The following is a 25,132-nucleotide window of genomic DNA, read 5'->3' as shown; positions in this document are numbered from 1 at the left end:
AAACTTTTGCCAGGGTAGCTTAGATGAAGCAGGTGGCCAAGACACTCCTGATAGCATCACAATTTATCATAATGGGTGCCTTTCAGTGTACAGGGTATATGAGCTGGCACAGAGCGCCCACAGGCAATTTTATAACAGCTGGCTGAGTACAAGTTGACAGCACCAATTAATCATAACAAAATGCTGTAGCCTATAAAAGGAAGTAGGAGGGGGGATTTTATTATTCTTGTTAACTTTTCATCATTTTACATCATGAATAATCAGGCCTGAAAACAGAAGCCTAAGTATTCTTGACTCAACCTTAACGTCTGCTTGTCTTTGTGTGTGTGAGAGAGAGAGACACAGACACAGACACCAATCTTGATTTTTCACATGTGAAAGCATATTCAATACTTGATTTCCAAACTTTACTTTTTCCTAAGAAAAGCCACTGTGACATAGTGGGGATAATGTATTGATTTCTGATTTTGAGGAGAAATTATGTCTTAAATAAAGAACCAAGAAATAAAGTAAAAAATCTAAGCTATGCTTGCAGGGCTATATCCTTATTCCGAAGCAGCAGTAACTCAGAGTAAGCAAGAACAGCCCAGAATACTTCAGAGCCAGTTACACAAATCAATATTATTTTGCAGTTTTACACTTCTAAAATACATTTAAGAACTAGGCAAGCCTCCCCACTATGTGCTGGTCACTGGTATTCATCGTTCCTTCTCTGTGTTAACCTCAAAACCAAGGGGAAAGGAAAGGTATGAAGCAGGGTGAATCTTAAGAAATTTAATTCTAATAAAATTGAAGGGTTTTTTATTATTTAATGCACGAAGGAAGATTTGTCTAAAATGATTACTTACTTCAAAAGTTTCTTTTGAATCCTGGTATGAGACAAGACTGCTGCAGTTCTTGCTTCACTGAAAAGCATTTAGCAACAGGATGGTCCTTTTTCATAATCATTTATTGCATGATGGATGTAGCCTTTATACTGGATGAGTTTGATTTGGGCCTCCTAGGATGCATTCAATAGAGGAAGTAGGCTATTTGCTAGAAGACAGAAAATGTATCCTCTCGGGACTTCTTAGTCAAATAAATTATGTAGTTAATGATTATGTATGGAAAAAGAGAAAAGGGTAAGTCTCACTAGCTTTTCACATATAACAGGCTACTGAATTGCCAACCATCCATACATGATGTCCATGTACATATAGTAAATAAGTTTAAGGATAGAGCAAGCCTGCACAACTTGTAAAGAGTAAAGAATAACATTGATAATAAATTAAGAATTTATTAAAAATAATAGGCTATAAAGAAATATCTAGCACACCAATCAACTGATTGGTAACTAACAGAGGCAGAAGTATAGAAGCTAGTGGCTATGAGGCCCATTGATTGGGTTGACAGTGAGTCTCCATAGCTGAGAACAGACCTGAACATCTTTCTACATTGAGTTCAGTGTCTTTATCGCTACAGCTTGCTTGCTTTTTAAATGAATTGGTTATCATGTGAACTTATGTGACTTTTGTCATTGTTACTGTTTTATGTTATGAGTAACTTATTAGAGTTTGCATTTTCACAAATTTTAGAGAACTACATTTTGAGACATTTTTTTTAAAAAAACACAAAGCATATCCCTTTGGGATTGGAACATTTTGTTGTAAATGGCTCAGAATTATTACAGAGATTGAAGTAACTTCTAAATAATTCTGATTTAGCTATATAGCTTATTTACATCAGCTTTTCTTTCCATCAGGTGAAAATATCTGTATAATGAGATAAGATTTTACTTCAGAATCTCATTAAAAGATGAAGTATTTTCTTTATGTTCAATCTCTTGAGAATTACTCAAATCAAAAGCCCAGATAGTATGTCATATTGTTTTGTGTCTTTTTAAAAAGGAATTCTGCACGTGCTCTAAAATTCAAACCCAAATGTTGCTAGCTGAGGAATAAATTGATTTGTAATCTTCATTTTGTTATTTCTTTCAATCCTCCCCTTGAGACACTTTCCCAAAAATATCTTGTAACATACCCTGTGGGATTCATAAATTAATATATCATTTTTGTTGTGCCAAGTCTTAAAGTGGCTTTTTTCTATTTACTTTTTTCTGAGAAAAGGAGAAATGTATCACTGCACCTTATCTCAAAAAACAAAGATAATTTCATTTCAGTTTGTATATGTTAATTGTATCAATATATGCTAATATGTTGATATAATCTTAAAATTAATCACTATAATTATTTCAAGACAAAATACCTCAGCAGAGCAGAAATGAGTAATCAAGTACTTTGTGTCTACACAATTTACTGTTACAGAGCTTTGATAGCCAATGACAGCCAGGCCCTCCTTTTCTTTAATTGTTCCTTTATTTTTAAATTACACTTAGACTGAAGAACTCTTCAAATGAAGGTCTTATGCTTTGTAAAATAGGACACAGAACTACTCTAGTTACAATTGCATGGGTGTTAAGCTATTCATTAATATTGAAGCTATTTAATTATATGTTATGTAGGTGATAACCAGGCTGAGCCTGAGGGAGAGGTCAACCACAGCAGCATGGAATAAACATGTTCTTGTTTGAATAACCCTGGTTCCTGATTTTTTGTGCCTGACACTTTACTAAGTTCTACATATTTAGAATTAGTAAAGCAAATACAAAGTCCCTTGCTATTTAATATTTCAATAACTAGACTTAAGGGAGAAAATGTTAATAATGGCTTAAATAATAAATATTTGGATAATAGCCCTTAGCCTATTTTTTACCATACACAAAGGACCTCATTCCTTTGCCTTAAAAATTGGAGCATCTATTCAGTATTTACATGCCAGGTCTGCAATCTTTGCTGCCTGTCCTCATCATACTTTATCTTATCTATAAATAAAAATTGCTATACAGTTAGTTCTAAGTTAATATTAGTAATACGACCAGGAACTCTGTTGTTAAGCAACATAGTCGTAAAGTGTGATGTCATGTGACAACAGTAGTTCCAGCAGTTCTGGAACTATTAACTAGATCTAAGTTAATAATAGTAATAGGACCAGGAACTCTGTTGTTAAGCAACATAGTCATAAAGTGTGATGTCATGTGACAATAGTCGTTCCAGCAATTCTAACTCTAGTTCTTTCATGAAGCCCGCACAGTTGTTAGAGCAATGTCATATGAGAATCCTCATGCCAGTTTTGTCATTGATTTTACTTCTTGGAACCTGGCTCTTGCCTTTTTCCTTTTACATTTTTTTTCTTTTTGTGATAACAATAGTGAGGCTCTGCCTCCCCTGACTGCATGTCCCTGCTAAAAAGCAGTAACTGTGAGAGAGATCTTGGAGTCATAGTGGGCAATCACCTAAATTTAAGCCAGCAGTGTGTGGCAGCACCCAAAAAAAGCCAACACATTCCTAGGTTGCATTTACCAAGGGATAGAATCAAGATCATGTGAAGTATTAGTACCACTTTATAAAGCCTTAGTAAGACCACACTTGGTCACCATATTATTTTAAAAAAGACTCTGGAAAGAGTGCAGAAAAGACCAAAAAGCTGATTAGGGGTCTGGAGGCTAAAACATATGAAAAACAGTTGTAGGAATTGGGTTTCTCTGTTCTAGTGAAAAGAAGGACTAGGGGTAGCATGGTAGCAGTGTTCTGATATTAGGGGGCTGTCACAAAGAAGAGGTGTCAACCTATTTTCCAAAGCACCAGAAGGCAAGACAAGAAACAATGGATGGAAACTAATCAAAGAGAGAAGCAACCTACAACTATGCACAAATTTCTTAGTAGTGATAATTATTAACCAATGGAATGGCTTGTTTCGTAATTTGTGGGTGCTCCATCAGTGGAGTCTTTTAAGAAGAAATTGACAGCCATTGGTCTAGAATGGTATAGTCTTCTGCTTGGGTAGGAGATTGAACTAGAAGACCTCTAAGATCCCTTCCATCTCTGTTTTTATGTTATGTTCTTCCAAAATTATTCCCACAGCTCATTACAGATTGTTTACAACTGCAAAATGGTAGTATATTTTATTAAAATACTTTTTGATTTAGCAATTGTAAGCAGTATATAAAGCTTCTTAATTATTATCTACATTGTTATGTGCTTTGAAAATCATCATTCTAAATGTACTATGAATGCTTTTGTGAACAATTAAAAATTATAAAGGTAGATAATTGAAGACTTGAATGTTATCTATATTGATTTGTTGAGTTGTCATTAAACATAGGCAGTCATGATAAGAATATCTGATTTACAAAAAAATATTTACAAATGGGCTGCATGTTACTAAAAATGGCAAACAGCATTCTTGTTCAAGCTAACAAACTGCTGAAGTCACATAATGTTTTCATGAACTGCTAAAGCCATTCATTCTTAACATATAGCCTGTTTTAATCAATTCATGAAAGGACAGAGAATGCCAACTACCATTTTTAATAGTAGGCAAACCATTCAAAATTACGAGTTTTAACTTACATGATGCAATGGTATTTGGAAATGATGTGGGGAGAAAAGAGGAAGAGATGTTGCTTAGGAAATTTCAGATAAGAGAGGGCATAGCACCTATCTGCAAGAGCAGAGCAAGTAACTGAGAAAGGAGTCTCCCTAATATCAACTGTAAAAGAGATAGGAAATCTGCAGTTGCAAGATTCTGTAAATATAGGCTTACAATAAAGTAGAATTTGTTCATCTGATCTGTTTCTTGCCTGGTGTATCTGGGAAGGCTGATACATACAAATTCAATGTAATGTAAAACTTAGGAACAGATCTTGTTCTTAACCTGAGAACTCCCAGTATTAATTTTTGGACCCTTAATGGACATGATGTGTTTAGTCATGTTATTTTACATTAATGTACCCTAAATGACCCTAAATTTGTACAATTTAGGACTGTGTTTGTTTGTTTGTTTGTTTGTTTGCAAGCATCCTGGGCTAAAAATATAGGAAATATTGGGTTTGTTCTTTTTTAATTTCAATCTTTTATTGTTCTTTACTTCTCTGTAAAGATAAATTAACATATGATTTCTTTATATATTTATTTTAAATGCACATGTGCATATGAAAATGCATTAAACTAGAATGAAGCAGCTTGTATCTACTCTGTACTATTAAATACTAAAATAGCCTTTGTATTTTTTATGTTTTATTTTGGGTAATTTTGTTGTAATGTTTTTAGGTTTTTTTAATTGTTTGTATTCCATCTTCCTTATACTAGTCTACAACTGTAATTAAGATTGATTGATGTGAATACACATATTATTTCTAATAATTATAGCTGAGACAAATTGAAAGATGAAAATTGGAGAATTGCTAACTTCAACTTTTTCAGCTTGAGAAAGCTTCAAGCTGGTCAAGAACCTAAGAACACAGTTATAGAAAATAGCTATATCCATAGCTATTTTATACAACTGTATTCATATATTCTTGACCAGCTTGAGGCTTTTATATATATGAGGTTCTACCAGAGCAGATTTTCACAGCAGAAATTAAATTGAATATCAGTTTAAATTACTGCAAAACCACATGCAATTTAGGTGGTAATATTTTTTTTAACATGGGAATAAAACCATCACAGCTGTTAGTCACAAAATTTAGCTTGGTAAGAATCATATTTAGGATTACATTTGATGAGAAATATCAGAATGCTACTTCATACCATGTATAGGATCTAGATTATTATATAATGAATACTTTTCAAAATGCTAACCTTCCATTTTAAATGAATGATAATTCATTTATCATCAAGTAACAAGACAATTTAAGAAAAAGAAAATGGGTAACTTTAATCTTGGGAAAAGTATCATAGTAATCAGAGATTCTGACCTAATACAAGATTAGAATGTATGACTAGGAGACTAAGCAATTCCTAAATCAGCCTTTCAACTAAAAATCAAAAGTGAACTGAGGTCCCAAAATTAAAAAGAGGCAACTGATGCCCATATCTAAAGAGAATTAAAACAAAGTGTAGACACAATTTTTTAAAAATCCGTCTTTCAGGTTGACTCAAAATGGATAATAACAAAAGAATGTAGTATATTTTAGAAGTAAGAAGGGAAATTCATTCTTTTAAACCCCAAACAACAATATCAGGGTAATCTCACTGATATACCGTAATACAAAAAAACAAATACAATTTCAGTTTGAGCTTTCAGATAACTGCTTTTAGCCTAGGAATGTATTATACAAATGCCCTTATTCTTTTCTTGCATTCATTATTACTGAATAAAGAGACTTGGCCGGTCCCTCTGTAACAGTTAGTGATTATTGCTAGTTGCTGAGATTTCCACTTAGCATTAATGGAGCAAAACTAAATCGGACATTGTGGCAATGTATCAAAAAGATAAAAACAATCATGTTTTCTGGAGAAAAAAAATCTATGCTGGGGATATACACCAAAAATGAAGGATCTCCATTTCTTGATTTCCACCATACTATGTTCTGAGAAATGAAGGACAGTGAAGTAGTATTAGTTGAATGTCATTCAGTTTGGGCAGACAAAAGGATTGATGTAGGCACTTTTGAGAAATATTGGGGTTTATATCTGACAGCTCCTGCATTGCCCACTGCTGCAGTAGAACATCCTACGGTAGATAGCCAAATGCCCTTTAAGTGAAAATGGCATCCAGTAAATTTTTATCTGCAATCTCTGAAATTTGTGTGACTTAATTTGTATTCCCTGGTGGTGTATTCAAATCTCCAGTGACACAAACTAGTTGTCTTTCTAGTTGCCTATCTTTGAGGGGTGTTGAAGAGGAATCCATTTTAATGCTACTTTTGTACAGGGCTACCTCTACCAGTTCAGATGTAATCTGTCAGATGTAATCTACCAGTTCAGATGTAATCTGTCTTCTCTCTATCTGAAATTGTTTATCTGAATAAGCTTCTCCCAAGGATAGGGTTGGTTTATTATCTTTACTTGGTGCAAGTTTGCTTCTTGAGTGTAGCCTTTATTGTCATTATACATAATGCACACAACGAAATTGCTTCTAGGTGCAAATCAAGGTGTTGGTTAGTAGCTATAAAGCCCTACATGACATAAAGCCAAGCTACCTTTGGAACTAGCTTTATCCCATCACATCATTCCATCTCATTCAATCAAGTAGGGAAGGTATGGGGTCTAGAAAGTGGGCTTTCTCTGCTGCTACCCCAGCTTTGTGGAATAGCTTGCCCTCAAAGTTGAGAAAATCCACCACTCTTTTGGCCTTCTGCAAATGTGTCAAATCTTGGCTGTATAGCCTTTAAGTGGAGGACATAGAAGCTCATACAACCATGAGACTGGCTGGCCTCATGAGACCCCCACCTATGTACCACCACCTGTATTAACAACTGATAATCCTGCATCTTGGAATTCTTCACACTTTGAAATTTTTATAATGTTGTTTTTATAATTTTAAAACTTTTAATCCTAAATTATCCTGATTTTAATGTTTTGTTTTATTGATATTGTATACCATCTACAGCTCCTCTCCAAGGGAAATGGGCAGTTAAGAAATATGAAAAATGAATGAATGAATGAATGATATCTTATTTATTTAGATTCTCAAATACGAGGGACTCAAACAAACAATTGTCAATAATATATACTCTTAAAATATTGATACATTTAAGCATACTACTTTAAAGAGACCCAATTTGTTAAGACATCAGGCTAGATAGAAACTGGGAAAGCATGAGTTCAAGTCTCAACTTGAGGACAAAACCACATGGGTAATCTGGAACACTTGCGCTCCCTCATCTCTAGGAAGGAGGCAATGACAAACCAATTCTGAAAAACTTCATCAGACATTCTCTGAGAATTAGATATGATTGAACCGAAGGAAAAAAACATATGAATAACACATGAGGTGAAGAGAGGCAGATTTTTAAAAAAAGCTTTAAAGGCAACGCTTATTCAAATGAAAAGAGCAGGCATTTAATGGTGCTCAAGTAATCTACATATGGTTCATTTAATCAGTTATATGATAGGGCTATATACAATTGTGAAAGTAAAATTTCTTTGTGAAATCCATTTTGAGATAAGTAAAAAAAAGCAATATCTGCCATTGTATTTTAAGGTTTTAAACAAGCTGATACCAAAGCTTCCTGTAGTGAAATAGCTTTTCTCATATTTGATATTTTATTTCCTTTTGAGTATCCCATGACTTTTTATTTATTTATTTACTGAGTTGTATAATCTAGATGGGCTCTAATCAAAGTCTCTCTTAAGCATTAAAACCATGGCCTTTTCATGACAAGATATGAAGATATGAAATGTAAAATGGAATGGAAAATTGCCGTTTACATTTCAGGAAATCTACATTATGGGATCTTAATCCTATAAGAACTGGCATGGTCAAACTGGCAGTGTTAAGCCCTTTAGTTTCTCATTCTATACATTTTAAAGCACTCAATGTTCAATTTTTTCTCTTTTAATATCTGGACGCTAAACTTATTTATAAATAATTTGGGTACAGACTTGACTATGTTACATGATCTATATTATAATCTATATATCTAATCTGTATATCATATTATATCTATCTATCTATCTATCTATCTATCTATCTATCTATCTATCTATCTATCTATCTATCTATCTTATCCATTCCATATTCAGTTTTAGAATCGTAAGTAGCCAGTTTTCTAATCCTTTCTGTTTTGTTCTACAATACTTAAGCTTCATTTTTCCCACTTGCATAAATAGCATGTTCCTTTTTTTAAAGGAAACACAGGTTTGATTTTCCATTAGAGGTAGTCTTCAATTTATGACCTTAAGGGACCAGGGAATTTAGGTTGTAAATCATTTTGGTCATTAAGTTAGTTGGCCATTTTTGCTACATTCAACAATCACATTCCCAGCTCAGTCATCAAGCAACTGAGCAGAGCATTAAATGGATGGAAAGAAAGAGTTGCATTCCAAAAAGATCAGTCAGCCTCCCTTTCATGCGCAAAAGGAAACTGCAGTGCTGAGCTAGTGTTCCCCTCCCCTCTATGGACAGAAAGGAATTCCATAGAGCATTTGCAACATTGGCATTTAGAGCCAGCCTCCAGAAATTAGAGGAAGTCCTCTCATTTTTTGTGGCCAGCTGTACCAAATTCTTGCTTAGATTTCAGGATGGACATTTTCAGTTAGCTTCCTTGAGAGTGAAAATACCTCTTGACCAACAAACTCCACCTTCTGGGGAGAGGGGGATGCTATTAATCCATTTGGTGGCACTTTCGCTCTGAAAGAGGGTAGGTGAAAGCATTCTTTTGTGAGGGAATATTTTTCACAGAGCCTCCTTGTGTGCCGCTTGACAGAGAGGCTTCTGGTAATAATTCCCTTTGTTCAGTGCTGTCGTAATTTCGAATGATCACTGAGTGAAAGATTGTTAAGCAAGCATTACCTGTAAATATTAGGATCTTCAAACTTTTTTTATTCAGTCACTCTTTATAAAATTCTCTTCATTAAAGAAAAAAATGCGAAGATCTCTAGTTATTATAAATAACCTTCTTTTGTCTAATTTGTAATTGTAAGTGGGTTCCATTGATTCAGTCTTCTCTTTTAACACTGAAATTTGCTCCTCAAATTCAGAGCACAATGCAATCTTTAAAGAAAATATTTCTAGTACTTTTATTTTGTTCAATACAAATTGTCTTTCATTTAGTTGGGTCCAAAGTTAAAAGTACTGGTGGGAAAGTGTATAAGGTTATGACCAGCATGAGCACCCATTCAAAGCTATGGTGATGCTAAACAAAGGGACTTATGATCATTGAAGATTTATGGCTTACAACCAATCATTGAAGTTACAACTATTACAGTGCTCCCATGGACATGTGGTCAACATTTGGAAACACACCAATATTTCACTGGTTTATTGTTAGCCAAACGGATCCCTGTATTTAAAGAGGAGATCGGACAGCTTTTTGTCCGGAATAGTATAGGTTCTCCTATTTCAGCAGAGGGTTGGATTAGAAGACCTTAAAGTCCCTTCCAACTCTGCTATTCTGTATTCTGTAAATTATGAGGAAATTTTCTGTTGTTTTTCATTCTTCCTCTATGACTCTAACAGTTTTCTCTTTCCTTATGTTTATGTGTCTTTATGTTTTTCTTTTTTAAAAATGCATTTATTTCAAATACAATTAATATCTATTAGTATTTGTTGATGCTGAGGTAAATATATACTCTGCATCCAGGACTACAATAATTCTTTTGATTGTTAGTGTTTTCTAATAGAGTGTCCCACTACTTTATTCATTTTTTTTTCAGTACACTGCTTATATTCAGGAGCATTCTCTGGCAAGGCCTGCTACTGAATTCAAATATCTGACATGTGCAGCATGTGATAAGCAGAGACTGGTTATTCCTTCAGTTTTGCTATTCTCCTCCAGCATATTACCAGCAAGCAGGAAAGCATCTGTCAATCACAGCACTGCAGCAGACATAGCATAAATGGAATGAGATTGTAGGCTCTCTTCTGAGTTTGACTCTGTCATAATATATAGTTTTTAAAAACAGTTTTGAATCACAAGGTGAGCTGAACCACAATTAGAATTTTACTTAGGATTTATTTCACTTTTCCTTTCCTTACAAAGATAACAAATCACAAGTTCCATGTTTCTATACAATCTGCTCATGAGACAAATAGATATTAGGTTATCCAGTCCTATTTCAAGATATATAGAAATAGGGTTTTTTAATGTTTCAAATTCTGCTATTTAAGAATAACAAATTGTTGCAGATAAGGATGACCAAGGAGAAGGCTGTCAAACGTGCCCCAATCTGATATTTTAGGAAAGAAAGACCCATGTCTCCATTTAGTTGAAGTGAAAGGTTCTTTTACTAAAAGTTGTTGACTGCAGTAAAGTGAGGCTAGATCTAGGATTCCCATGTGCAAAAGTTATAGAAAGGTTTCTCCTTATCCCAGTCTTGCCCCCATGACCAGTCCAATTTGAATTCGTTGAAATGTTTTGAAAATGCCAAGATGTTTGGATAATCCACATTCTTTCTCAGGATGCCTGGCCTTGGAGGCTGGTACAAACTGGCTCCAAACTTCTCTACAAAAAAGATACTGCTGGGCAATGTTTGTAGCATGGTTAGTTGCAAATTGGAAAAGATAACCAGAGATCTTTCTCATATGATTTAGAGTTGCATACAGATGTCTTGAAGAAAATACATGGCAACCATTGCTAAATAAGATCTTAGCCCAGGAAAACAGGAAAACATGGGAAAGATATGCCCTGTCCCTTTCTGGTATAATGTAAGGGAAGAGAAAATACTGTTAGGCTGCTACAATTCAGTTATTATATGTCAAACTCAAGGCCTGGGGGCCAGATCCGGGCCATAGGCTGCTTAGATCTGGCCCACGGTGCTGCCCTGGAAACAGCAAAGAACTAGCCCTTGGCACCTCTGCCAGTGAAAACAGAGCTCGCAAGGGCCGCATGTGGCCCTTCCAAGCTCCATTTTCATTGCCAGAAGGTTACAGGATGCTGTCGCAGCCAAAAATGGAGCTCGAGAGCCCATTTTTGCTGGCAGAGTGGTCAGGCCACCACAGCTGCCCCCAACACGAGTGACATTTAGCTGGCCATGCCCATCCCCTCCCCTCTCCAAGGTCAAATACTACCCTGATGCAATGAAATCGAGTTGGACACCTATTATAGCCTGTATCAATAAAGTTCTAGTATTTCTTGTAATGTCTGTTTCCTGAGATAGTATACAGGGACGTGCAGTCAGGGGAGGCAGGGCCTCACCAGTGTCATGAGGAAAAGAAAAGAATATTTAAAATAATTAAAAAGGTTAAGGTAGTTGCTGCCAGACTCCAGAGTCACAGTGACTCTGAGTCTGCTTAGTGCTAACTGCAGGGGGAGGCAAGAGAACTATGGGCCTCCTTTGCATAAGGAATTTTTCACCTTTTAACCCTTGCTCAGAGTTAAGCAAGGGTTAAAAGGCTAAAAATTCCTTATGCAAAGGAGGCACGTGATTCTCCCGCCTCTTGATCTGGGAGCAGTAAATCATGCCTAACCTAAGTAAGTTGCTTTTTTATTTAATTTTTTACATTTTCATCATGGCAGGCGGACAAGAGGAGAGTTGAAATCCACAGCTGGAAAAGATATGTGGATCGGACGGAAGGAGGGGGATTCAAAATTATTATAATTTAATTTGTCATTTTTTATTGTAAGGAATTTGTGTGTGTGTGTGTGTGTGTGTGTGTGTGTGTGTGTGTGTGTGTGTGTTTCTTCACAGCGGTGGGGTCGGAGGAGGCGGGGCGAGGTGGCAGAGCACGGCAGCAGCTGGGAGGTTCTTGCCGCTGTTTCCAACAGGCCAGGCATCTTGCGATTATGTCCGCCATAAACACGAGACACCTGGCCTGTTGGACACAGCGGTGGCTGGCGCTTGCTTTCTTTTGCCAGGCCCCTCGCACCTGCACCCAGCCCAATGGAGCTCGCAGCACCGGGGGAGGAATGGGCTGGCTGGCTTGATTTATTGAAATAGGACAGGAAACGTTTTGCTCCCCCTCTCAGTATGTATTTATTGGATATGGCAGATTTTTCAATATTTGGGAGAATTGACTGTAAACACCAGGGCAATATATGCACAGATCTTTTTTTAAATTTTTCGCTTTATATTCATCAGTTCTGAGATAATCAATTGCAATTGTTTTGTAAAAGGTAATCCTCAGTCAAATATATTTATTGCCATGAGAAGCTGTTAACCAAAATATTTTTCGGCTATGGGACACACTCAAGTTTCAACTTTACTTACAAATTATTTAATAAATAGTCCTGTTTGTAGCAGAAATGGCAATATGTTGCTTTGATTTCAAAAATTTCCTATAAGCCTCAATTCAGATCTTTGGCAACAACAAATCTACAACATTCTTTTCTAGAAGGAATACATAAAGAAAAAAATAAGTCAGGAGAAAGTATGCAAATATCAGAGAAAATATCTAGCTATAATATCTGTTGAATTCTGATTTCATTGCCTTTAGCAAGCTACAAAGCACCCACAATGGATTACTATTAGGAGATGTGGATTTTAACAGAAAAAAGTTGATATTTCCTATTTTTGTGGATCAATTTCAAACATTGGTCTTTGGCTTGCTTTGCTGAACAACCAAAGAATATTTGGGACATTAAGGTAGCTGAAGCTGAGCACCAAATATTATTATATATGGAAGACATTTAATGCCACTCATAATTAACAGTTTTCTTTATCCAAATTGATTTATTAAATCAATTTGAATCAGTTTTATAAACTTCCTATACAATCCATTGAAAACAGATGAGTAATGGAATTGGTTTTAAATTTTGATAGGTCAGAAGTATAATATTTTGGGGGGATCATAATATACGTATTTTGTACTGTTCCGTCCTGATTCTGTTTTTACTTTAATCCTTATATGATATTGTAAAGAAAAATAAGATTGAAATATGTTCATATAACATTCGGCTCTATGGCTCAAACTTTGAATGTTTTTATCATTTTTATAAAAACAAACACCAAAGAATTTTACTTCAATGGAAAAAAAACTGCTGTACTAGAATTAAAATCTGACATTTTGGATTGATGGCTTGTGGTTACTCTCTAGCTATAGCCTGGCTTTTTGTTAACAGATTGCAAAGTTTTTTTTGATGTTATTCTTTATGTGGTAAAGATTTATTGTGTAATTCAAACACTTATTTTCTTATATATTTAAGAAATTAAATATATTTAATGCATTTAATTTTGTAAAATGAACTCTAAATAGATTGATCCAATATAAAATTATCTTAATTTTGATCTTTCAATAGCATATTTCTTTAATTACTGAATTCCAGTAAGGGGGGAGGTGGGCATTTTGTTGTTTGAAATTTTTTCTGAGTTATGATTTCATTAAAGGATAAAAGTTTTCAAAATAATGTATTGGACAGCATGCAGACCAAGTTCACTGTTCCTAGAAGAAAAAAGAAAAGAAACAAGAAACAAGCCTGCCACCTTGTGTAGACCTCTGTTTGATTCATTTAAGAAATAAACTGAAGCTTAAATACTTCACTTACTTAAAATTTGCTGATTTAAGGCCAGAACACAATTTCCATAACAGGACATAGGAAACTAACACTAAAGCCCTAGGGGATATAACTAGCCCTAACCTTAAGAATGACTATTTTGATAGAAATGACTTAGATGCGTTGTAAAAACCTATAAAAGTAGTCCTCAAGTTGGGACCAGAATTGCTATCACTCAACAATGGCATAAAATATGGGGTCATAAAATATGAAGTCATGTGACAATATCACTGAGCAATGGCAGTCTAGGCAATCCCAATTGTCATTGTAACTCCATGCCATCCAGATAGTTAAGAAGCTGAGGGAAACCAAAAGACCCAGGTAAGAAGGGCCTGGAAAGCTCCACATAGGCTATAAATGTCTTTGGGAAGGAAATGTTACAATATAGCACAAGGAAGGCCAGGGAATGAAAATGCTAGTGGCTCCATGCCTAGGTAGAAGCAGAGGGAGGCAAAGAAGAATGCTGATGGATACAAATAAGTGAAGGGAGAAGGAGAGAGTGGTACTGTGTTTCCCTGAAAACAAGACTGGGTCTTATTTTCTTTTGACTCCCGAAATATGTGTTTGGCCTTATTTTCGTGGAGGTCTTACTATTTTTGAGGTGCAGGAGGGAACGAGCGTGGTCACTTTACGGCTGCCACTGTGTTGCAATATTTTCAGGGAGGGCTTATTATCCAGGGAGGGCTTATTTTCAGGGAGTACATACAAACAAAGAAAGGCCAAGAGGGAGTTTATCAAAATGACTTGTCACCTTTCTGTGACTTCCCCATTGACATTGATTGGGGGAAGCCAGCAGAGGTCACCAACAGCAATGACTTGGGTTACTGCAACTGGTCATAAGTGAAAACTGATGCCAAGAATCTGAATTCTGTTCATGGGGAGCACTACAATGGCTGGAATTTCAGGGACCAATGATGTTACTTTGTTCAATGCCATCATAACTTCGAACAGGCACTGAATAAATAGTCCTAACACAAGAATTACCTGTAGGGGCAGGAGAAAGTGTATTTTATTGGATTTAGGCACCCACATTTCTAATATTAATTTAAGCCAAAAGATAAAATATGAGCACTTCAACGTGGGAAATGAATGGCATTATTGGGTATGTCAATTTTTTAAAATAAAATTTATCATTACTTTGCAGAATTTAAATCTGAGTTCTTACACATCAACCCATATAATAATTGGGATTATTTATGTTAACTAGAAGCTGCTAAGGTATGGCTCCCATGAAAGTAGAAATGATCCTGTGAAACCAATCTCCTGTAAGAATATGTGCTTGATGGTTTTCACCCACAAAAGTGAGGATGAGGAAGTACGAGGAAGAGAAGGGGGGAGGTGGAGAGGGGAAGAGAAAAGGGAAGGAGAATGAAAGGGAACCGAAACTTTTCCTTTTAGAATTGTGGGTGTTCTGTGCAACCTTGAGAGAGATAGCTTCAGAACCTTGGAAAAGGGAGGGGACAACTCTTTTTTTTTTTACCACAGAATCATCTTCAATGCTCCAGTCCTGCTCTCAGCTTCAGTTTCCCAGGCCTTCAAAGCTTCATGGGAGACTTGATGGCTCCTTCACAGCCTTGGAGTCTCCTAGGAGTTTAGAACTTCCTGTGGGCAGCTGTTGTGAAAAGCTTACTGGGAATTTGGCCCTCAGAGAGAGGTGGCAACGTCATGGTGTCTCATTGCAACATCTCCAGGATTTAAGGGCATAGATGGGTTGAGTAGAGGTAATGTTAAGTGAGAGGAGTTGCAAATATCTGCAGCCAATTGTAAATTACTGCAAGGGAGGCAGCAGCAGCTGTAACTTTGGGCATAGATTGTAATCCCTTTGTTCAGTGTCATAATTTTGAACTCCCACTAAATGAATAATCATTAAGAGAGGACTATCTGGATTGATAAATTCTTCATAAATCATGTTCCAGTCTTAATTATTTCTGGCTGCTGTGTTTCACAGTGGTAGTACCTCAAGTCTAAAAATAGTGTGCTCCAAGCATCCTGCATAGGGAGACTTTCCAGTCAACTTCAGCCCCTTTTAACCTTCAGAGCATATGAAATTTCTCAAGACGCTTACTTTTCAAACTCAAACTCACCTGTTTTCTCTTGTTTCCTCTTATTTTCTCTTTGATAGTCAACTTCAGCCCCTTAACCTTCAGAGCTTCTGAAATTTCTTTAGATGCTTCCTTTTGAATCTCCAACTCACGTGTTTTCTCTTGTTTCCTCTTATTTTGTCTTTGAGAGTCAACTTCAGCCCCCTCTTAACCTTCAGAGCATTTGAAATTTCTCAAGACTCTTCCTTTTGAATCTCCAACTCACCTGTTTGCTCTTGTTTGCTCTTATTTTTTCTTTGATAGTCACCTTCATCCCCTCTTAACCTTCAGAGCATTTGAAATTTCTCAAGATGCTTACTTTTGAATCTCCAATTCACGTGTTTTCTCTTGTTTCCTCTTTTTTTTCTTTGATAGTCAACTTCAGCCCCTCTTAACCTTCAGATCATATGAAATTTCTCAAGACGCTTACTTTTGAATCTCCAACTCACCTGTTTTCTCTTGTTTCCTCTTATTTCTTCTTTCATAGTCACCTTCAGCCCCTCTTAACGTTCACAGCTTCTGAAATTTCTCAAGACGCTTCCTTTTGAATCTCCAACTCACCTGTTTTTTCTTGTTTCCTCGTATTTTTTCTTTGATAGTCACCTTCAGCCCCTCTTAAATTCAGAGCTTCTGAAATTTCTCTAGATGCTTCCTTTTGAATCTCCAACTCACGTGTTTTCTCTGGTTTCCTCTTATTTTTTCTTTGATAGTCACCTTCAGCCCCTCTTAACCTTAAGAGCTTCTGAAATTTCTTTAGATGCTTCCTTTTGAATCTCCAACTCACGTGTTTTCTCTTGTTTCCTCTTATTTTTTCTTTCAGAGTCAACTACGGCCCCTCTTAACCTTCAGAAAATTTGAAATTTCTCAAGGCGCTTACTTTTGAATCTCCAACTCACCTGTTTTCTCTTGTTTCCTCTTATTTCTTCTTTGATAGTCACCTTCAGTTCCTGTTAACCTACACAGCTTCTGAAATTTTGCTAGATGCTTCCTTTTGAATCTCCAACACATGTGTGTTCGATTGTTTCCTTATTTTTTCTTTGAGAGTCAACTTCAGCCCCTCGTAACCTTCAGAGCATATGAAATTTCTCAAGACGCTTCCTTTTGAATCTCCAACTCACCTGGTTTCTCGTTTCCTCTTATTTTTTCTTTGATAGTCACCTTCAGCCCCTCTAAACCTTCAAAGCATTTGAAATTTCTCAAGATGCTTCCTTTTGAATCTCCAACTCACGTGTTTTCTCTTGTTTCCTCTTTTTTTTTTGAGAGTCAACTACAGCCCCTCTTAACCTCCAGAGAATTTGAAATTTCTCAAGGCGCTTACTTTTGAATCTCCAACTCACCTGTTTTCTCTTGTTTCCTCTTATTTCTTCTTTGATAGTCACCTTCAGTTCCTCTTAACCTACACAGCTTCTGAAATTTCGCTAGATGCTTCCTTTTGAATCTCCAACTCATGTGGGTTCGATTGTTTCCTTATTTTTTCTTTGAGAGTCAACTTCAGCCCCTCGTAACCTTCAGAGCATATGAAATTTCTCAAGACGCTTACTTTTGAATCTCCAACTCACCTGTTTTCTCTTGTTTCCTCTTATTTTTTCTTTGATAGTCACCTTCAGCCCCTCTTAACCTTCAGAGCATTTGAAATTTCTCAAGATGCTTCCTTTTGAATCTCCAACTCACGTGTTTTCTCTTGTTTCCTCTTATTTTTCTTTGATAGTCACCTTCAGCCCCTCTTAACCTTCAGAGCTTCTTAAATTTCTTTAGATGCTTCCTTTTGAATCTCCAACTCACGTGTTTTCTCTTGTTTCCTCTTTTTTTTTTGAGAGTCAACTACAGCCCCTCTTAACCTTCAGAGAATTTGAAATTTCTCAAGGCGCTTACTTTTGAATCTCCAACTCACCTGTTTTCTCTTGTTTCCTCTTATTTCTTCTTTGATAGTCACCTTCAGATCCTCTTAACCTACACAGCTTCTGAAATTTCGCTAGATGCTTCCTTTTAAATCTCCAGCTCACGTGTTTTCTCTTGTTTCCTCGTATTTTTTCTTTGATAGTCACCTTCAGCCCCTCTTAAATTCAGAGCATATGAAATTTCTCAAGACGCTTCCTTTTGAATCTCCAACTCACCTGTTTTCTCTTGTTTCCTCGTATTTTTTCTTTGATAGTCACCTTCAGCCCCTCTTAAATTCAGAGCATATGAAATTTCTCTAGATGCTTCCTTTTGAATCTCCAACTCACGTGTTTTCTCTTGTTTCCTCTTATTTTTTCTTTGATAGTCACCTTCAGCCCCTCTTAACCTTAAGAGCTTCTGAAATTCCTTTAGATGCTTCCTTTTGAATCTCCAACTCACGTGTTTTCTCGTTTCCTCTTATTTTTTCTTTGAGAGTCAACTTCATCCCCGCTTAACCGTCAGAGCATTTGAAATTTCTCAAGGCACTTACTTTTGAATCTCCAACTCACCTGTTTTCTCGTTTCTTCTTATTTCTTCTTTGATAGTCACCTTCAGTCCCTCTTAACTTTCAGAGCTTCTTAAATTTCTCTAGATGCTTCCTTTTGAATTTCCAACTCACGTGTTTTCAATTGTTTCCTCTTATTTTTTCTTTGAGAGTCAACTTCAGCCCCTCTTAACCTTCATAGAATATGAAATTTCTCAAGACGCTTCCTTTTGAATCTCCCTCACCTGTTTTTTCTTGTTTCCTCGTATTTTTTCTTTGATAGTCACCTTCAGCCCCTCTTAAATTCAGAGCTTCTGAAATTTCTCTAGATGCTTCCTTTTGAATTTCCAACTCACGTGTTTTCTCTTGTTTCCTCTTATGTATTCTTTGATAGTCCCCTTCAGCTCCTCTTATCCTTCACAACTTCTGAAATTTCTCTAGATGGTTCCTTTTAAATCTCTAATTCAAGTGTTTTCGATTGTTTCCTCTTATTTTTTCTTTAAGAGTCAACTTCAGCCCCTCTTAACCTTCAGAGCATATGAAATTTATCAAGATGCTTACTTTTGAATCTCCAACTCACGTGTTTTCTCTTGTTTCCTCGGATTTTTTCTTTGAGAGTCAACTTCAGCCCCTCCTAACCTTCAGAGCTACAGAAATTTCTCTAGATGCTTCCTTTTGAATCTCCAACTCACCCGTTTTCTCTTGTTTCCTCTTATTTTTTCTTTGATAGTCACCTTCAGCCCCTCTTAACCTTCAGAGCATATGAAATTTCTCTAGATGCTTCCTTTTGAATCTCCAACTCATGTGTTTTCTCTTGTTTCCTCTTATTTTTCTTTGATAGTCACCTTCAGCCCCTCTTAACCTTCAGAGCTTCTTAAATTTCTTTAGATGCTTCCTTTTGAATCTCCAACTCACGTGTTTTCTCTTGTTTCCTCTTTTTTTTTTGAGAGTCAACTACAGCCCCTCTTAACCTTCAGAGAATTTGAAATTTCTCAAGGCGCTTACTTTTGAATCTCCAACTCACCTGTTTTCTCTTGTTTCCTCTTATTTCTTCTTTGATAGTCACCTTCAGTTCCTCTTAACCTACACAGCTTCTGAAATTTCGCTAGATGCTTCCTTTTGAATCTCCAACTCATGTGGGTTCGATTGTTTCCTTATTTTTTCTTTGAGAGTCAACTTCAGCCCCTCTTAACCTTCAGAGCTTTTGAAATTTCTCGACTCTTACTTTTAAATCTCCAGCTCACGTGTTTTCTCTTGTTTCCTCGTATTTTTTCTTTGATAGTCACCTTCAGCCCCTCTTAAATTCAGAGCATATGAAATTTCTCAAGACGCTTCCTTTTGAATCTCCAACTCACCTGTTTTCTCGTTTCCTCGTATTTTTTCTTTGATAGTCACCTTCAGCCCCTCTTAAATTCAGAGCTTCTGAAATTTCTCTAGATGCTTCCTTTTGAATCTCCAACTCACGTGTTTTCTCTTGTTTCCTCTTATTTTTTCTTTGATAGTCACCTTCAGCCCCTCTTAACCTTAAGAGCTTCTGAAATTCCTTTAGATGCTTCCTTTTGAATCTCCAACTCACGTGTTTTCTCTTGTTTCCTCTTATTTTTTCTTTGAGAGTCAACTTCATCCCCGCTTAACCGTCAGAGCATTTGAAATTTCTCAAGGCACTTACTTTTGAATCTCCAACTCACCTGTTTTCTCGTTTCTTCTTATTTCTTCTTTGATAGTCACCTTCAGTCCCTCTTAACTTTCAGAGCTTCTTAAATTTCTCTAGATGCTTCCTTTTGAATTTCCAACTCACGTGTTTTCAATTGTTTCCTCTTATTTTTTCTTTGAGAGTCAACTTCAGCCCCTCTTAACCTTCATAGCATATGAAATTTCTCAAGACGCTTCCTTTTGAATCTCCCTCACCTGTTTTTTCTTGTTTCCTCGTATTTTTTCTTTGATAGTCACCTTCAGCCCCTCTTAAATTCAGAGCTTCTGAAATTTCTCTAGATGCTTCCTTTTGAATTTCCAACTCACGTGTTTTCTCTTGTTTCCTCTTATGTATTCTTTGATAGTCCCCTTCAGCTCCTCTTATCCTTCACAACTTCTGAAATTTCTCTAGATGCTTCCTTTTAAATCTCTAATTCAAGTGTTTTCGATTGTTTCCTCTTATTTTTTCTTTAAGAGTCAACTTCAGCCCCTCTTAACCTTCAGAGCATATGAAATTTATCAAGATGCTTACTTTTGAATCTCCAACTCACGTGTTTTCTCTTGTTTCCTCGTATTTTTTCTTTGAGAGTCAACTTCAGCCCCTCCTAACCTTCAGAGCTACAGAAATTTCTCTAGATGCTTCCTTTTGAATCTCCAACTCACCCGTTTTCTCTTGTTTCCTCTTATTTTTTCTTTGATAGTCACCTTCAGCCCCTCTTAACCTTCAGAGCATATGAAATTTCTCTAGATGCTTACTTTTGAATCTCCAACTCATGTGTTTTCTCTTGTTTCCTCGTATTTTTCCTTTGATACTCACCTTCACTCCCTCTTAACCTTCAAAACTTCTGAAATTTCTCTAGATGCTTCCTTTTGAATTTCCAACTCAAGTGTTTTCTCTTGTTTCCTCTTCATCCCCGCTTAACCTTCAGAACATTTGAAATTTCTCTAGATTCTTCCTTTTGAATCTCCAACTCACCTGTTTTCTCTTGTTTCCTCTTATTTTATCTTTGATAGTCACCAGTGGTTGACATGATGTGCCAGTGCCTCGAGGCTGTTAGGGACTGGATGGGGCTTAACAAGCTTGTACTCAATCCAGATAAGACCGAGTGGCTGGTGTGTTTCCCTCCTACTAATTGGCCAAGTGTTCCATCTCTCAGGCTGGGGGGTCAAACAGTACGCCCCTCAGACAGGCTTCGCAATTTGGGAGTCCTCCTGGACCCACAGCTGACTTTTGAACACCACTTGTCGGCTGTGACCAGGGGGGCATTTGTCCAGGTTCGCCTGGTGCACCAGTTGCGTCCCTACCTGAACCGGGAGGCCCTCACCACAGTTACTCGCGCCCTTGTGACCTCTAGACTGGACTACTGCAATGTGCTCTCCATGGGGCAGCCCTTGAAGAATATTCGGAGACTTCAGCTTGTCCAGAATGCAGCCGCGCGAGCGATCATGGGTGTACCTCGGTTCACCCACGTAACACCTATCCTCCGCGAGCTGCACTGGCTGCCTATTGGTCTCCAGATATGCTTCAAGGCGCTAGTCGTCACTTATAAAGCCCTTCATGGTATTGGACCTGGGTACTTGAGAGACCACCTGCTGCCAATTACCTCCACTAGACCAATTAGATCCCACAGATTAGGCCTCCTCCGAATTCCATCCGCCGGCCAGTGTCGACTGGCAACTACCCAGAGGAGAGCCTTCTCTGTGGCTGCTCCGACCCTCTGGAACGAACTCCCCGTGGAGATTCGAACCCTCACCACCTCCAGGCCTTCCACAAAGCCCTCAAAACCTGGCACTTCCGACAGGCCTGTGGCTAAAGAGCTGTTGCCCCCGTCACGAATGGTATGACTGTTGTGAGTTTTAAATTATATATTGTTATGTTTGTTTTTTAAATTTTTGTCTGTATCCTCCCTTCCCAGGTCGAGTTGTGAGCCGCCCTGAGTCCCCCTTCGAGGGAAAAGGGCGGCATACAAATACAATAAACTGAACTGAACTGAACCTTCAGCCCCTCTTAACCTTCAGAGCTTCTGAAATTTCTCCAGTTGCTTACTTTTGAATCTCCAACTCACGTGTTTTCTCTTCTTTCCTCGTATTTTTTCTTTGAGAGTCAACTTCATCCCCGCTTAACCTTCAGAGCATTTGAAATTTCTCAAGGCGCTTACTTTTGAAACTCCAACTCACCTGTTTTCTCGTTTCCTCTTATTTCTTCTTTGATAGTCACCTTCAGTCCCTCTTAACTTTCAGAGCTTCTGAAATTTCTCTAGATGCTTCCTTTTGAATCTCGAACGCACATGTTTTCGATTGTTTCCTCTTATTTTTTTTTGAGAGTCAACTTCAGCCCCTCTTAACCTTCAGAGCATATGAAATTTCTCAAGACGCTTCCTTTTGAATCTCCAACTCACCGGTTTTCTCTTGTTTCCTCTTATTTTTTCTTTGATAGTCACCTTCAGCCCCTCTTAACCTTCAGAGCTTCTGAAATTTCTCTAGATGCTTCCTTTTGGATTTCCAACTCACGTGTTTTCTCTTGTTTCCTTTTATTTTTTCTTTCAGAGTCTTCAGCCCCTCTTAACCTTCAGAGCATTTGAAATTTCTCCACTTGCTTACTTTTCAATCTCCAACTCACGCGTTTTCTCTTGTTTCCTCTTATTTTTTCTTTGATAGTCACCTTCAGCCCCTCCTCACCTTCAGAGCATATGAAATTTCTCAAGACGCTTACTTTTGAATTTCCAACTCATGTGTTTTCTCTTGTTTCGTCACATTTTTTCTTTGATAGTCACCTTCAGCCCCTCTTCACCTTCAAAGCATATGAAATTTCTCAAGACTTACTTTTGAATCTCCAACTCACGTGTTTTCTCTTCCTTCGTATTTTTTCTTTGATAGTCACCTTCAGCCCCTCTTTGCCTTCAGAGCATATGAAATTTCTCAAGACGCTTCCTTTTGAATCTCCAGCTCACGTGTTTTCTCTTGTTTCCTCGTATTTTTTCTTTGATAGTCACCTTCAGCCCCCCTTAACCTTCAGAGCTCCTGAAATTTGTCTAGATGCTTCCTTTAGAATTTCCAACTCATGTGTTTTCTCTTGTTTCCTCTTATTTTGTCTTTGATAGTCACCTTCACCCCTCTTCACCTTCAGAGCATTTGCAATTTCTTAAGACTCTTACTTTTGAATCTCCAACTCACGTGTTTTCTCTTGTTTCCTCGTATTTTTTCTTTGATAGTCACCTTCAGCCCCTCTTCACCTTCAGAGCATTTGAAATTTCTCAAGACTCTTACTTTTGAATCTCCAACTCACGTGTTTTCTCTTGTTTCCTCTTATTTGAAGAGGATATGGCTGAGGGTAGGGCTGAGGACTACGTCAAGTTTTTAGCGGACAAAGTTGCTCGGTTTCAGTCGGAGTTGGACTCCGATTCTGCAGATCCAGCCGAGGCACAAGGGGATAATCTGGTAGACCATCCCTGGGTTGAGTTTCAGGATGTTGCCCCTGGGGACGTGGACAAGGTCATGAGAGCTGTGGGTGCCTCCACATGTGTACTGGACCCGTGCCCCTCCTGGCTGGTTGCTAACAGCAGGGAGGTGACACGGGGCTGGATCCAGGCGGTTGATACCGCCTCCCTTCGGGAGGGGGTCTTTCCCCCCGCACTTAAAGAGGCGGTGGTGAGACCCCTCCTGAAGAAACCATCCTTGGATCCACCCGTTCTTAACAATTACCGTCCAGTCTCCAAACTCCCCTTTGTGGGAAAGGTTTTTGAGAAGGTGGTGGCCTTTCACCTCCAGCGGTCCTTGGAGGAAGCTAGCTATCTCGACCCATTCCAGTCCAGCTTCAGGCCTGGCTACAGCACAGAAACCGCTTTGGTCGCATTGACCGATGACCTCTGGAGAGCCAGGGACGGAGGCTTTGCCTCCATCCTGGTTCTCCTTGACCTCTCAGCGGCTTTCAATACCATCGACCATGGTATCCTTCTGCGACGACTGTGGGAGGTGGGGGTGGGAGGCACTGTTTTGCAGTGGTTCTCCTCTTACCTCTCGGACAGGTCATAGTTGGTGTTAGTTGGAGGGCAGAGATCGACCCCTAGGCCCCTAACATATGGGGTGCTGCAGGGTTCGGTCTTGTCCCCCCTACTTTTCAACATCTACATGAAACCGCTGGGTGAGATCATTCAGCGGCACGGGATAAAATACCACCAGTATGCAGACAATACGCAGCTGTATCTGTCCGCCCCGTGCCAACTCAATGAAGCAGTGGACGTGATGAACCAGGGACTTGAAGCTGTTAGGGACTGGATGAGGGCTAACAAACTCGTGCTCAACCCAGATAAGACCGAGTGGCTGTTGTGTTTCCCTCCCACCAATTCGGCATGTATTCCACCTCTCAGGCTGGGGGGTCAAACACTATACCCCTCAGACAGGGTTCGCAACTTAGGAGTCCTCCTGGATCCACAGCTGACTTTCGAACACCATCTGTCAGCTGTGACCAGGGGGGCATTTGCCCAGGTTCGCCTGGTGCACCAGTTGCGCCCCTACCTGAACCGGGAGGCTCTCACAACAGTCACTCGGGCCTTTGTGACCTCTAGGCTGGAGTACTGCAATGTGCTCTACATGGGGCTGCCCTTGAAGAGTATTCGGCGACTTCAGCTAGTCCAGAATGCGGCCGCGTGAGCAATTGTGGGTGCACCCCGCTTCACCCACATAACACCTATCCTCCGCGAGCTGCACTGGCTACCTGTCGATCTCCGGGTGCGCTTCAAGGTGCTACTTGTCACCCATAAAGCCCTACATGGTAGTGGATCTGGGTACTTGAGAGACTGCCTACTGCCAATTACCTCCACGCGACCTATTAGATCTCATCGATTAGGCCTCCTCCGAGTTCGATCTGCCGGTCAATGCCGACTGGCAACTATGCGGAGGAGAGCCTTCTCGGTGGTAGCTCCGACCCTATGGAACGATCTCACCGTGGAGATTCGTACCCTC

The 25,132-nt window shown here is 38.3% G+C and overlaps 1 protein-coding gene across 4 annotated transcripts in view; it reads right to left on the bottom strand.

The window, feature by feature from the left end:
* The window catches only part of RAMP3 (receptor activity modifying protein 3), a 59,477-nt gene extending 56,553 nt beyond the window's left edge, over nt 1–2,924 (bottom strand). The window contains exons 1-2 of one of the 4 annotated variants that reach the window (XR_015696397.1): nt 2,245–2,924; nt 849–1,068 (exon numbers count right to left, since the gene is read on the bottom strand). The gene's annotated coding sequence lies outside the window, so the exon portion shown is untranslated. The remainder of the gene's footprint in view (nt 1–848; nt 1,069–2,244) is intronic. The other 3 variants (XR_015696396.1, XR_015696398.1, XR_015696399.1) reach the window with 3 other exon arrangements.
* Nucleotides 2,925–25,132: the final 22,208 nt, after the last annotated feature.

The sequence above is a fragment of the Thamnophis sirtalis genome, unplaced genomic scaffold (genome assembly GCF_051295495.1).
Source record: "Thamnophis sirtalis isolate CommonGarterSnake01/CBP01778 unplaced genomic scaffold, rThaSir2_p1.2 scaffold_4, whole genome shotgun sequence".
NCBI lineage: Eukaryota > Metazoa > Chordata > Lepidosauria > Squamata > Natricidae > Thamnophis > Thamnophis sirtalis.
This window is presented reverse-complemented; position numbering and strand designations above follow the sequence as displayed.